Source organism: Schistocerca piceifrons, chromosome 7 (assembly GCF_021461385.2).
Source record: "Schistocerca piceifrons isolate TAMUIC-IGC-003096 chromosome 7, iqSchPice1.1, whole genome shotgun sequence".
Taxonomy (NCBI): Eukaryota; Metazoa; Arthropoda; class Insecta; order Orthoptera; family Acrididae; genus Schistocerca; species Schistocerca piceifrons.
In genome coordinates, this window is record NC_060144.1 from 369969841 (window position 1) to 369981964 (window position 12124).

At 47.5% G+C, this 12124-nt stretch overlaps 1 non-coding gene across 1 annotated transcript; it reads right to left on the minus strand.

Annotated features, from left to right (window-relative positions):
* Positions 1-10541: 10541 nt before the first annotated feature.
* On the minus strand, positions 10542-10614 carry Trnag-ccc. The gene has a single exon. It is a non-coding gene; the product is annotated as a tRNA-Gly (tRNA).
* Positions 10615-12124: the final 1510 nt, after the last annotated feature.

Genomic DNA, 12124 nt, shown 5'->3' on the forward strand with positions numbered 1-12124 from the left:
TTGGCAGCCGCGATTTCCGGACAGAAAAGTCACAGTTCGTAATAGGCTACTCTTAACTGACGGAAATTCACCGAGTGAAACAGAAATGATACCTGGCATCCTCCACGGAAGTTTAACAGGACATCTGCTATTCCCATTGTATATAAATCATTTACCAGTCAATCTGAGTAGTTATCTAAGATTTTTTGCTGATGATGCTGTCATTTACTATGTAGTAAGGTCATCAGGACATCAAAACTAATTGCAAAATGAAGTAGACAAGGTACCTCAAAAATGGCTCTAAGCACTTTGTGACTTAATATCTGAGGTCATCAGTCCACTAGACTTAGAACTACTTAAACCCAAGTAACCTAAGGACATCACACACATCCATGCCCGAGGCAGGATTCGAACCTGCGATCGTAGCAGCAGCTCTGTTCCGGACTGAAGCGCCTAGAACCGCTCGGCCACAGCGTATGGCAAAGGTACCTGTGTGGTACAAATAGGGGCAACTGACCCAAATAATGAAAACTGTGAGATTATCCACAGGAGTACTAAAAGAAATCCGTTATATTTGGTTTACATCATGAATTACACAAATCTAAAGGCTTCCAATTCAACTAAATATCTAAGGACAGCAATTACGAACAACTTAAACTGCAGCGATCTCATAGATAATAATTACTGCGGTGATGACGAACGAAAGACTGTGCTTTATTGGCATAACACATAGAAGGTGCAACGAATCCACTAACAAGACTCCCTACATTATGCTTTTTCGTTCTCGGTAAAAGTGTTGCTGTGGCGTGTGGGATCCTTACGAAGCAGGATTGATAGGAGACATCGGAAAAGTTCAGGGAATGGCAGCTCGTTTTGTATTATAACGAAGTAGGGGAGAGAGTGCCACCGATACGATATGCGAATATGAGTGACAATCATTAAAAGAAAGGCATTTTTCGTTGCGGCGAAATATTTTCAGGAAATTTCAGTCACCAGCTTTCTTCTCCGAATGCTAAAAATTTTGTTGACAAGCACCGATACAAGCAGAAATGATTATCGTAATAGAATAAGAGAAATCATAGCTCGCACGGAATATTTAATTGTTCGTTTTGTTCGCGTGCTCTTAGAGAGCGGAACGATAGAGAAATGGTGCGAAAGTGGTTCGATGAACCCTCTGGCAGGCAATTAAGAGTGAATTACAGAATAGTCATGTAGATGTAGATGAAAGAATGAAATCTGTGTGTAGCCCTTGCTAGAAAGAAGCACAGCCAAGTGGAACATCGGCTATAGCATCCTAATTTGGTGCTGTAGGGACCAATACACAAGAAAAATGATAGCTGAATTGAGAGACTAAAAATGGAAAAAAGATAACAGTGGTTAATGTAGTACTTGAGAAGAGAAGAAAAATTGAGCACTAGGCAGGAAAAGACAGTTAACAGTATCAAATAAGTCGATAGACCGATGACAAAATTATAATAATAAAAAAAGATATCGGCAGCACGGTGTTTCCTGCTGAGAAGAACAATCACACCTTTTTAAGTGTCTGTATGTGATGAAGTACGCTGCTTTTCACATGGCTGCAAGCATCATTAGCGAGGAGAAAGTCTGTATTTATCTGTGTGTATGCTTTCCTCCTCCTCTGCTCCTTCGGGGCAGTGACCTACTGCCCGACCCTGTCCTCCTCTCCCAGCTTGCTTTGAATACCTCTTCCCCCCCCCCTCTCTCTCTCTTCTCACTTCCTCCCCCTACCATCACGTCTACTGCATCACAACAGTGCTCTTCCTGACCTACCACGAACATTGCCATTACACACAATAATTTACGGTACAGGCGGCAAGCGTCTCTCGAATTTAACCACCTGGAGTAATGCTTTAAAAGACATTGATTTATTTCTTTTCAGCACACTGAAACTAACGCGCTTTTGATCGTAAAGGTCTCGGCAACACATCTGCCACCTTGAATAGCCAAGTAGTGTATGGGTCAGTTAACTTGAAACTCACTGCAAAGGATTCGAACCTCGAACCTTGCATTTCGCTGGTAAGTTCTTATCGACCGAGTAATCCACGCACAACTCGCAGCCTCTACCGGTAACTCTCAACCATTTTCACAACTTCAAAGTCCTGTTGTAGACCTTGCAGCAACAGCCTCCTGAAAGTAGATATGTTTCGCTGAAACAGCTTATTCACTATCTAGGTGATATTTTCAGCTGCAGAGCAAAAGATTCATTCTGGAAACAGTGCCCAAGGCTCTGGTTAAGTCATCTCTTCATGCAATCTTATCTCCCGGGAGTACTAGTTCAGCAAGATCGCAAGATATGCAGGCCAACTTTTGTTAAGTTTGGAAATTTGAAGAGAGTTTCTGTCAGAAATGAAGCTGTGTGGGCGGACAATCCAGGTGGATCTGTCGGTAAAAGCGTTACACGAAAGAAGCATCTTTCCAGGTTCGATTCGCGATATGACACACTCATTTAGCCAGCCAGCAACTTGCAATTCAGCGTATACTATCACTCTGGAAAGAATATACACTCCTGGAAATTGAAATAAGAACACCGTGAATTCATTGTCCCAGGAAGGGGAAACTTTATTGACACATTCCTGGGGTCAGATACATCACATGATCACACTGACAGAACCACAGGCACATAGACACAGGCAACAGAGCATGCACAATGTCGGCACTAGTACAGTGTATATCCACCTTTCGCAGCAATGCAGGCTGCTATTCTCCCATGGAGACGTTCGTAAAGATGCTGGATGTAGTCCTGTGGAACGGCTTGCCATGCCATTTCCACCTGGCGCCTCAGTTGGACCAGCGTTCGTGCTGGACGTGCAGACCGCGTGAGACGACGCTTCATCCAGTCCCAAACATGCTCAATGGGGGACAGATCCGGAGATCTTGCTGGCCAGGGTAGTTGACTTACACCTTCTAGGGCACGTTGGGTGGCACGGGATACATGCGGACGTGCATTGTCCTGTTGGAACAGCAAGTTCCCTTGCCGGTCTAGGAATGGTAGAACGATGGGTTCGATGACGGTTTGGATGTACCGTGCACTATTCAGTGTCCCCTCGACGATCACCAGTGGTGTACGGCCAGTGTAGGAGATCGCTCCCCACACCATGATGCCGAGTGTTGGCCCTGTGTGCCTCGGTCGTATGCAGTCCTGATTGTGGCGCTCACCTGCACGGCGCCAAACACGCATACGACCATCATTGGCACCAAGGCAGAAGCGACTCTCATCGCTGAAGACGACACGTCTCCATTCGTCCCTCCATTCACGCCTGTCGCGACACCACTGGAGGCGGGCTGCACGATGTTGGGGCGTGAGCGGAAGACGGCCTAACGGTGTGCGGGACCGTAGCCCAGCTTCATGGAGACGGTTGCGAATGGTCCTCGCCGATACCCCAGGAGCAACAGTGTCCCTAATTTGCTGGGAAGTGGCGGTGCGGTCCCCTACGGCACTGCGTAGGATCCTACGGTCTTGGCGTGCATCCGTGCGTCGCTGCGGTCGGGTGCCAGGTCGACGGGCACGTGCACCTTCTGCCGACCACTGGCGACAACATCGATGTACTGTGGACACCTCACGCCACACGTGTTGAGCAATTCGGCGGTACGTCCACCCGGCCTCCCGCATGCCCACTATACGCCCTCGCTCAAAGTCCGTCAACTGCACATACGGTTCACGTCCACGCTGTCGCGGCATGCTACCAGTGTTAAAGACTGCAATGGAGCTCCGTATGCCACGGCAAACTGGCTGACACTGACGGCGGCGGTGCACAAATGCTGCGCAGCTAGCGCCATTCGACGGCCAACACCGCGGTTCGTGGTGTGTCCGCTGTGCCGTGCGTGTGATCATTGCTTGTACAGCCCTCTCGCAGTGTCCGGAGCAAGTATGGTGGGTCTGACACACCGGTGTCAATGTGTTCTTTTTTTCATTTCCAGGAGTGTAAATGTCATGATTTATGCTTTCTGAGGATGGGAAACGTATGTCAAAAACTGCCAAAATCGGAAACGAATGATTGTTGCAGCTATTGTGTATAAAAACTTCTTTTATTCCAGTTTATATAAAGTATTTTGCGTTTAATATATTGTTATATCTCTATTATGTGCAGAAAATAATATATTGTGTTGTTATCACATGAAACAGTCATATAGGAAGGACAAATGTAACACTGAATTCTGTCACTTATTGCTTGTTTTACCTCTACCTACGCGCTGCTAACGTAAAAAAAAAAAATCAGAGCTGGACCGTGTTACCCATTCCACGCTAAAATGCAGGTGCCACTACAGGTAACTGGGTTAAGTCCCCTCGTAGGTCGGAGAAAGGCAAAGCCATACTACGGGCACTATGCCTAGTGAAGTACTGCAGTGTTCAAAACAACCCAAAGGATGAAGACGACTTTATCTTATAAACATAATAACACGGTCATGCACATCTGGACAGATTTTCTTGTACGATTGTTTCAGTATCTGGAACAGTTTCCTAATACTACAAGGCAGTCCTGCCATCATACTCAGAGGTCCTCAGGTCGATGCCTAGTTCCTTGACATATTTCCAAACTCTCTGTGGACAAAAGATAAGCCTACGGAGTATCGGACCAAATTTTTGATTGGCTACAGGTCTTTCTTTCAGAGCTCTTCATACCGTTCATAAAGGAACAAAATCGACAAATGAAAAAGTAATTTACAGATTAACCCAAGAGAGTGTCAGAGGATTGCTACCATTTAGCATTTATATATGATCTGAATAACGTTGGAGGCTTCTTCAGTCAATTTCCGGACGAGGCACTTCCCTAGAGGAAGACAGAAACGCCAGAACACTGTAACGATCAAAATAAATGAATACCTGCAGAGGATCTACGATGGCTGCATGAACTGGCAGATCACCCTGAACACAACAAATGTAATGCACTTAGCTAGCCGGAGCGATTCACCACTGATCGGTTATATTATTGGCGGCAGTCACTGGAAACAACAGCTACCGTTAAATCTCTAGGAATATTCTCCTAGGACGACCTTAAGTGAAATGACGATACAAAACAGACAGAAAAAGCAGATGCCAGATTCAGATTCAATAGGAGAATCGTCAGAAAACGCAATTCATCCATAACGGTAGTGGCTTATAAAACACTCATTCGGTCTGTTACTGAGTACTGTTTATCAGTCTGCGATCCTTACCAAGTGGGACTGATATAAGTGATACAGAAGGTCCAACGAAGAGCGACGCATTTCGTCACGGAACTATTTACTCGGCATGAGAGCGGCACGGAAATTCTCAGCTATCCCCTTGCGGTAGATGCTACAAGACAGGCGTTTTGCTTCTCGGAAAGGTTTAATGTTGAAATTTTGAAAGCGTTCATTCCAAGAAGAGTCTAGCAACGTGTTACTTCCTCCCAAATATTTCTCGCGAAATGGTAGCACCAAGGAAAATCGCAGAAACATGTTAAACAAAACTTCACCTGCAATTGTTCTACCCAAGCGTCATTTGTAAATCGAACAGAAAAGGGGGGAAAAGATAATACACTACTGGCCATTAAAATTGCTACACCACGTAGATGACGTGCTACAGACGCGAAATTTAACCGACAGGAAGAAGATGATGTGATATGCAAATGATTAGCTTTTCAGAGCATTCACACAAGGTTGGCGCCGGTGGCGACACCTACAACGTGCTGACATGAGGAAAGTTTCCCACCGATTTCTCATACACAAACAGCAGTTGACCGGCGTTGCTTGGTGAAACGTTGTTGTGATGCCTCGTGTAACGAGGATAAATAGTACCATTACGTTTCCGATTTTGATAAAGGTCGGATTGTAGCCTATGGCGATTGCGGATAACCGTATCGCGACATTGCTGCTGGCGTTGATCAAGATCCAAAGACTGTTAGCAGAATATGGAATCGGTGGGTTCAGGAGGATAGTACGGAACGCCGTGCTGAATCCCAACGGCCTCGTATCACTAGCAGTCGAGATGACAGGCACCTTATCCGCATAGCTGTAACGGATCGTGCAGCCACGTCTCAATTCTCGATCTGTAAGTCAACAGATGGGGACGTTTGCTAGGCAACAACTATCTGCACGAACAGTTCGACGACGTTTGCAGCAGCATGGACTATCAGCTCGGAGACCATGGCTGCGGTTACCCTAGACGCCGCATCACAGACAGGAGCGCCTGCGATGGTGTACTCAACGACGAACCTGGGTGCACGAATGGCAAAACGTCATTTTTTCGGATGAATCCAGGTTCTGTTTACAGCATCATAATGGTCGCATCCGTGTTTGGCGACATCGCGGTGAACCCACGTTGGAAGCAAGTATTCGTCATCGCCATACTGGCGTATCACCCGGCGTGGTGGTATGGGGTGCTGTTGGTTACACGTCTCGGTCACCTATTGTTCGCATTGACGGCACTGTGAACAGTGGAAGTTATGTTTCAGATGTCTTACGACCCGTGGCTCTATCCTTCATTCGATCTCTGCGAAACCCTACATTTCAGCAGGATAATGCATGACCGCATGTTGCAGGTCCTGTACGGGCCTTTGTGGATACAGAAAATGTTCGACTGCTGCCCTGGCCAGCACATTCTCCAGATCTCCATCAATTGAAGGGTCTGGTCAATAGTGGCCGAGGAACTGGCTCGTCACAATACGCCAGTAACTACTCTTGATGAACTGTGGTATCGTGTTGAAGCTGCATGGGCAGTTGTACCTGTACACCCCATTCAAGCTCTGTTTGACTCAATGCCCAGTTATATCAAGCCCGTACTGGGTACTGTTTTCTCAAGATCTATGCATCCAAATTGCGTGAAAATGCCAGCCCATGTCAGTTCTAGTATAATATATTTGTCCAAAGAATACCCATTTATCATCTGCATTTGTTTTTGGTGTAGCAGTTTTAATGGCCAGTAATGTAGTTCCACAAGTACCCTCCGCCATGTACGTGGCTTGCGGATTACAGATGTAGATGTGGATGAGATGTCGAATTTGTTCCACAGCATTTGCAATAACTTTCTTTGCTCCACGGTCCACTCACATTAGTATGACCACCTGCCAAAAGCCTGAATAACCACCTTTTGTAGCGCGGACCGCTGCAAGGCGTGCAAGAAGAGAGTCGTTGAGAATCGGGAAGGTGTGAAGAGGGATGTGGAGCCAGGCCGACTCCAGTGCCGTGGCTAGTTGCGCTAGGTTTCTCCGTTCAGGATCCATGGTGCGAATAGCCCGATCGAGATAGTCCCGTTCGGTTTAAATTCGGTGTTTCTTGTGGCCAGGGGAGTGCGGTAAACTGTAGCCACGGTACGTGCTAGTGCAGTGCCTTTCGCCGGCGGAGTGCACGGCTGGTGAGGAATGCGGCTGCAGAGTGTGGGCGCCGCCGTTGTGGTGACAGGTAGGCAGACAGAGAGCAGCTCCTCGGCCGGTTTGTGAAAGCCGCCGGTGAAAACTGAGCTGCGCCGGAGGCGCGACGCCGGCGCGCCGGGCTGGGCTAGGGTGTCCGCCGTCCCCGCGGCTGTCGCCGCCAGCCGCTACCTGGGAGTCGCGCCGCCTCTTGTCCGCTCCCGACGTGTCCGCCGCGCCGATACGTGGGCGGCCCCGGGTATTCGTGTCGTACAGAGCTGTATCAACAACTATCGCCAACACTGACCGCTTGCAGCTCAGGACCGGGAACTTGCCGCTGCACTGAACCAACAGTAATCTCGCTCTATGGATACAACAACTAATTCAGTATCCGAGGTCGCTATAACGGTGTGCACGTAAGAAGGCGAGGAGACAGTGGGGTTGTCTGGATCCAAAGAAACAGTGCATCACCTGACGCTCCAGCCAATAGCGTGATTCTCTCATGTCCGTCTCTAGCGTGGGTTCCTGGATGCTCCTAGAACATTTAGTGTAGATTTTGTTGATACGTTAGGAATGGCGACGGTCGTAGCTGCTATAGCGTTCATGATGCGTGGTAAAAAGCAAACACGATCAGTATTACGTTCAAAACCGACACCTTTTAGTATCGCCCTGTTGCATGGGTTCCCTGGGTCACTTTGATGTTATCGCTCCATTTCTGTCATAAGCCGCAATCGTCATCAGTTTCACTATGGAGTGTATCATAATTCTCTTGTATACGTTATCTGCAAATTTGTCGCCTAAGTTCACTACGGAAATAGTTTACAGACTAATGTAGACTAATTGCCATTAAGATTGCTACACCAAGAAGAAATGATGATAAACGGGTATTCATTGGACAAACATATTATACTAGAACTGGCATGTGATTACATTTCCACGCAACCACCTCTGGCCATAATAACGGCCTTGATACGCCTGGGCATTGAGTCAAACAGAGCTTGTATGGCGTGTACAGGTACAGCTGCCCATGCAGCTTCAACACGATACCACAGTTCATCAAGAGCAGTCTCTCGCGTATTGTAACGAGCCAGTTGCTCGGCCACCATTGACCAGACCTTTTCAATTGGTGAGAGATCTGGTGAATATGCTGGGCAGGGCAGCAATCAAACATTTTCTGTATCCACAAAGGCCCGTACAGGACCTGCAACATGCGGTCGTGCATTATCCTGCTGAAATGTAGGGTTTCGCAGGGATCGAATGAATGGTAGAGAGACGGGTCGTAACACATCTGAAATGTAACGTCTACTGTTCAAAGTGCCGTCAGTGGGAACAAGAGGTGACCGAGACTTGTAACCAATGGCACCCCATACCATCACGCGGGTGATACGCCAGTATGGCGATGACGATTACGCGCTTCCAATGTGCGTTCACCGCGATGTCGCCAAACACGGATGCGACCATCATGATGCTGTAAACAGAACCTGGGTTCATCCGAAAAAATGACGTTTTGCCATTCGTGCACCCAGGTTCGTCGTTGAGTACACCATCGCAGGCGCTCCTGTCTGCGATGCAGCGTCAAGGGTAACCACGGCCATGGTCTCCGAGCTGATAGTCCATGCTGCTGCAAACGTCGTCGAATTGTTCGTGCAGATGGTTGTTGTCTTGCAAACGTCCCCATCTGTTGACTCGGGGATCGAGACGTGGCTGCACGATCCTTTACAGCCATGCGGATAAGGTGCCTGTCATCACGACTGCTAGTGATACGAGGCCATTGGGATCCAGCATGGCTTTCCGTATTACCCTCCTGAACCCACCGATTCCATATTCTGCTAACAGTCATTGGATCTCGACCAACGCGAGCAGCAATGTCGCGATACGATAAACCGCAATCGCGATAGGCTACAATCCGACCGTTATCAAAGTCGGAAACGTGATGATACGCATTTCTCCTCCTTACACGAGGCATCACAAAAACGTTGCACCAGGTAACGCCGGTCAACTACTGTTTGTTTATGAGAAATCGGTTTGAAACTTTCTTCATGTCAGCACGTTGTAGGTGTCGACGTTTGCAGCAACATGGACTATCAGCTCGGAGACCATGGCCGTGGTTACCCTACAACCTTGTGTGAATGTTCTGAAAAGCTTATCATTTGCATATCACAGCATCTTCTTCCTGTCGGTTAAATCTCGCGTCTGTAGCACGTCATCTTCGTGGTGTAGCAATTTTAATGGCCAGTAGTGTAGGAATAAAGAAATGTGTCATTGCAAAATATCTTGTTATGTTTATGAGCTGTTGCATATGTATTGTTGTAGAAAAGCGCGAGGGGCGAAAAGGACGCCAGTAACTCGGTGGTGGAGAATGTACGCGCCACTCAGCATCGTAAGTGACATGGGAATTACTGAATGCTGCAGCTGCCCGCTTATTCAAGGTACGACAGTGTACGACAAGAATCTGAAATAGTTAAAAGTGTTAATAACGCTGTTAGTTTATTCGTTATTATTGGTTCCTCAGTGGTTTTGAAGGCTTCAATAGTGAGTTCGGTTTTGAATGGGGAACGGCTTGGTTCAGGCCAAACTATAGTATCTGACAGTGCATGATCTCGACGTTCACGCCGGTAAGTCAGTGAGGTTCCGTACGTAAAGCTGTGCTCAGCAGTTTCGATTTTAAGTCGCTGTTAAACCGTAGGAGAGATCTCACACAACTCATTGCTGATTGAAAGGGCGCAGATAAATAATCCAGTTCTTATAGATTTCTACGTGGATTGGCAGTACGCAACGAATCAGTTGTCTTTTTGAGGGTGTGGTTTGTTGGAATTATTTAATCGGGCTGGAGTCCGATTAGTGTTCCGATACTTTTGGAGTAGTGGTCTGGCCCAGGACACTCTCAAAGTGAAGACTGCTATCCAACTGTATTGTGGGGACTGGTTGTATAGAAGTTGCAGTGAGTATGCAGTGACGACTGATTTGCGTATTTTAGGGAAGACGTGCACTATTCTTTGCGACTGCGGAGCTGTCGATGTATAGTACAGCATAACGTTGTAATCATAGTGTGGTGGTGGTGGTGGTGGTGGTGGTTAGTGTTTAACGTCCCGTCGACAACGAGGTCATTAGAGACGGAGCGCAAGCTCGGGTTAGGGAAGGATTGGGAAGGAAATCGGCCGTGCCCTTTCAAAGGAACCATCTCGGCATTCGCCTGAAACGATTTAGGGAAATCACGGAAACCCTAAATCAGGGTGGCCGGAGACGGGATTGAACCGTCGTCCTCCCGAATGGGAGTCCAGTGTGCTAACCACTGCGCCACCTCGCCCGGTGTAATCATAGTGTAGGAACCATTACACTGAGATGACAAGAGTCTCGGGGTAAGGATGTAAGGATATGCGCATACACAGATGGCCGTAGCATCGCGCACACAAAGTATAGAGGGGCAATGCATCGGCGGAGCTATCATTTGTACTCAGATGATTCACTGAAAAGTTCCCGGCGTCAATGCGGTCGCACGACGAGAATTAATAGACAAGCAACACTGCGTGAAATAACCACAGAAGCCAATGTGGGACGTAGACGAACGTATACGTTAGGACGGTGAGGCGAAATTTGGCGTTAATGAGATATGGCAGCAGACAAGCGACGCGAGTTCCTTTGCTAATATCACATCACGACACCACCTGTAGCGCCTCTTCTGGGCTCGCGACCATATCAGTTGGAATCTAGACGACTAGAAAACCGTAGCCCTGTCAGATAAGTCCCAATTTCAGCTCGTAAGAGCTGATGGTAAGATCTGAGTGTTGCGCAGACTCCGCGAAACCGTGGACACAGCCTGTGTACTATGCAGTGTGTAAGCTAGCGGTGGCTCCACAATGGTGTGGGCTGCGTTTACACGGAAAAGATTGGGTCCTTTGGGCCAACTGAACCGAAAATTGGCTGGAAATGATTATTTTCGGCTACTTGCTGACTATTTGCAGCCATTCATGGGCTTCATGTTCCCAAACAACGACGGAATTTTTATGGACGACAATGCGCCTTGTCACCGGGCCAAAACTGTTCTCGATTGGTCTGAAGAACATTCTGGACAATTCGAGCGAATAATTTGGCCACCCAGATCGCCCGAGATGAATCCCTTTGAACGTTTACGGGACGTAATCGACAGGTCAGTTCGTGCACAAAACCCTGCGCCGGCAACACTTTCGTAATTATGGACGGTTATAACTGCTACAGAAGCAAAAAGAGCATTCCTGGGCAAGAGAAGTCTAGTAGCATCTGAGGTAAGTCTTAATATGAGGAAGAAGTTTCTGAGGATGTACGCCTGGAGCACAGCATTGTATGGTAGTAAAACAAGGAATGTGGGAAAACCGGAAGAAAAAAGAATTGAGAGATTTGAGGTATGTTGCTATAGAAGAATGTTGAAAATAGGTGGACCGATAAGATAAGGAGGTTCTCCGCAGAATCAGCGAGGAAAGGAATATATGAAAAAAACTGACAATAGGAAGGGACAGGCTGATAGGACACCTGTTAAGAGACCAGTTGCACTAGAGGGAGCTGTAGAGGGTAAAACACATCCAGCAAACAATTAAGGATATAGGTCGGAAGCGCTACTCTGAGATGAAAAGGTTGCCACAGCTCTGAGATGAAAAGGTTGCCACAGGAGAGGTATTCATGGCGGGCAGCGTCAAACCAGTCTCAGAACCCTGTGACGTACAAAAAAAAAAAAAAAAAAAAGACAGAGGCAACGTGCCTCAGTATTTCTGCAGGGGACTGTTTCCAGCGACTTGTTTAGGCCGTGCCCCGTCGAACTGCTGCACTACTCCGGGCCGGGCACT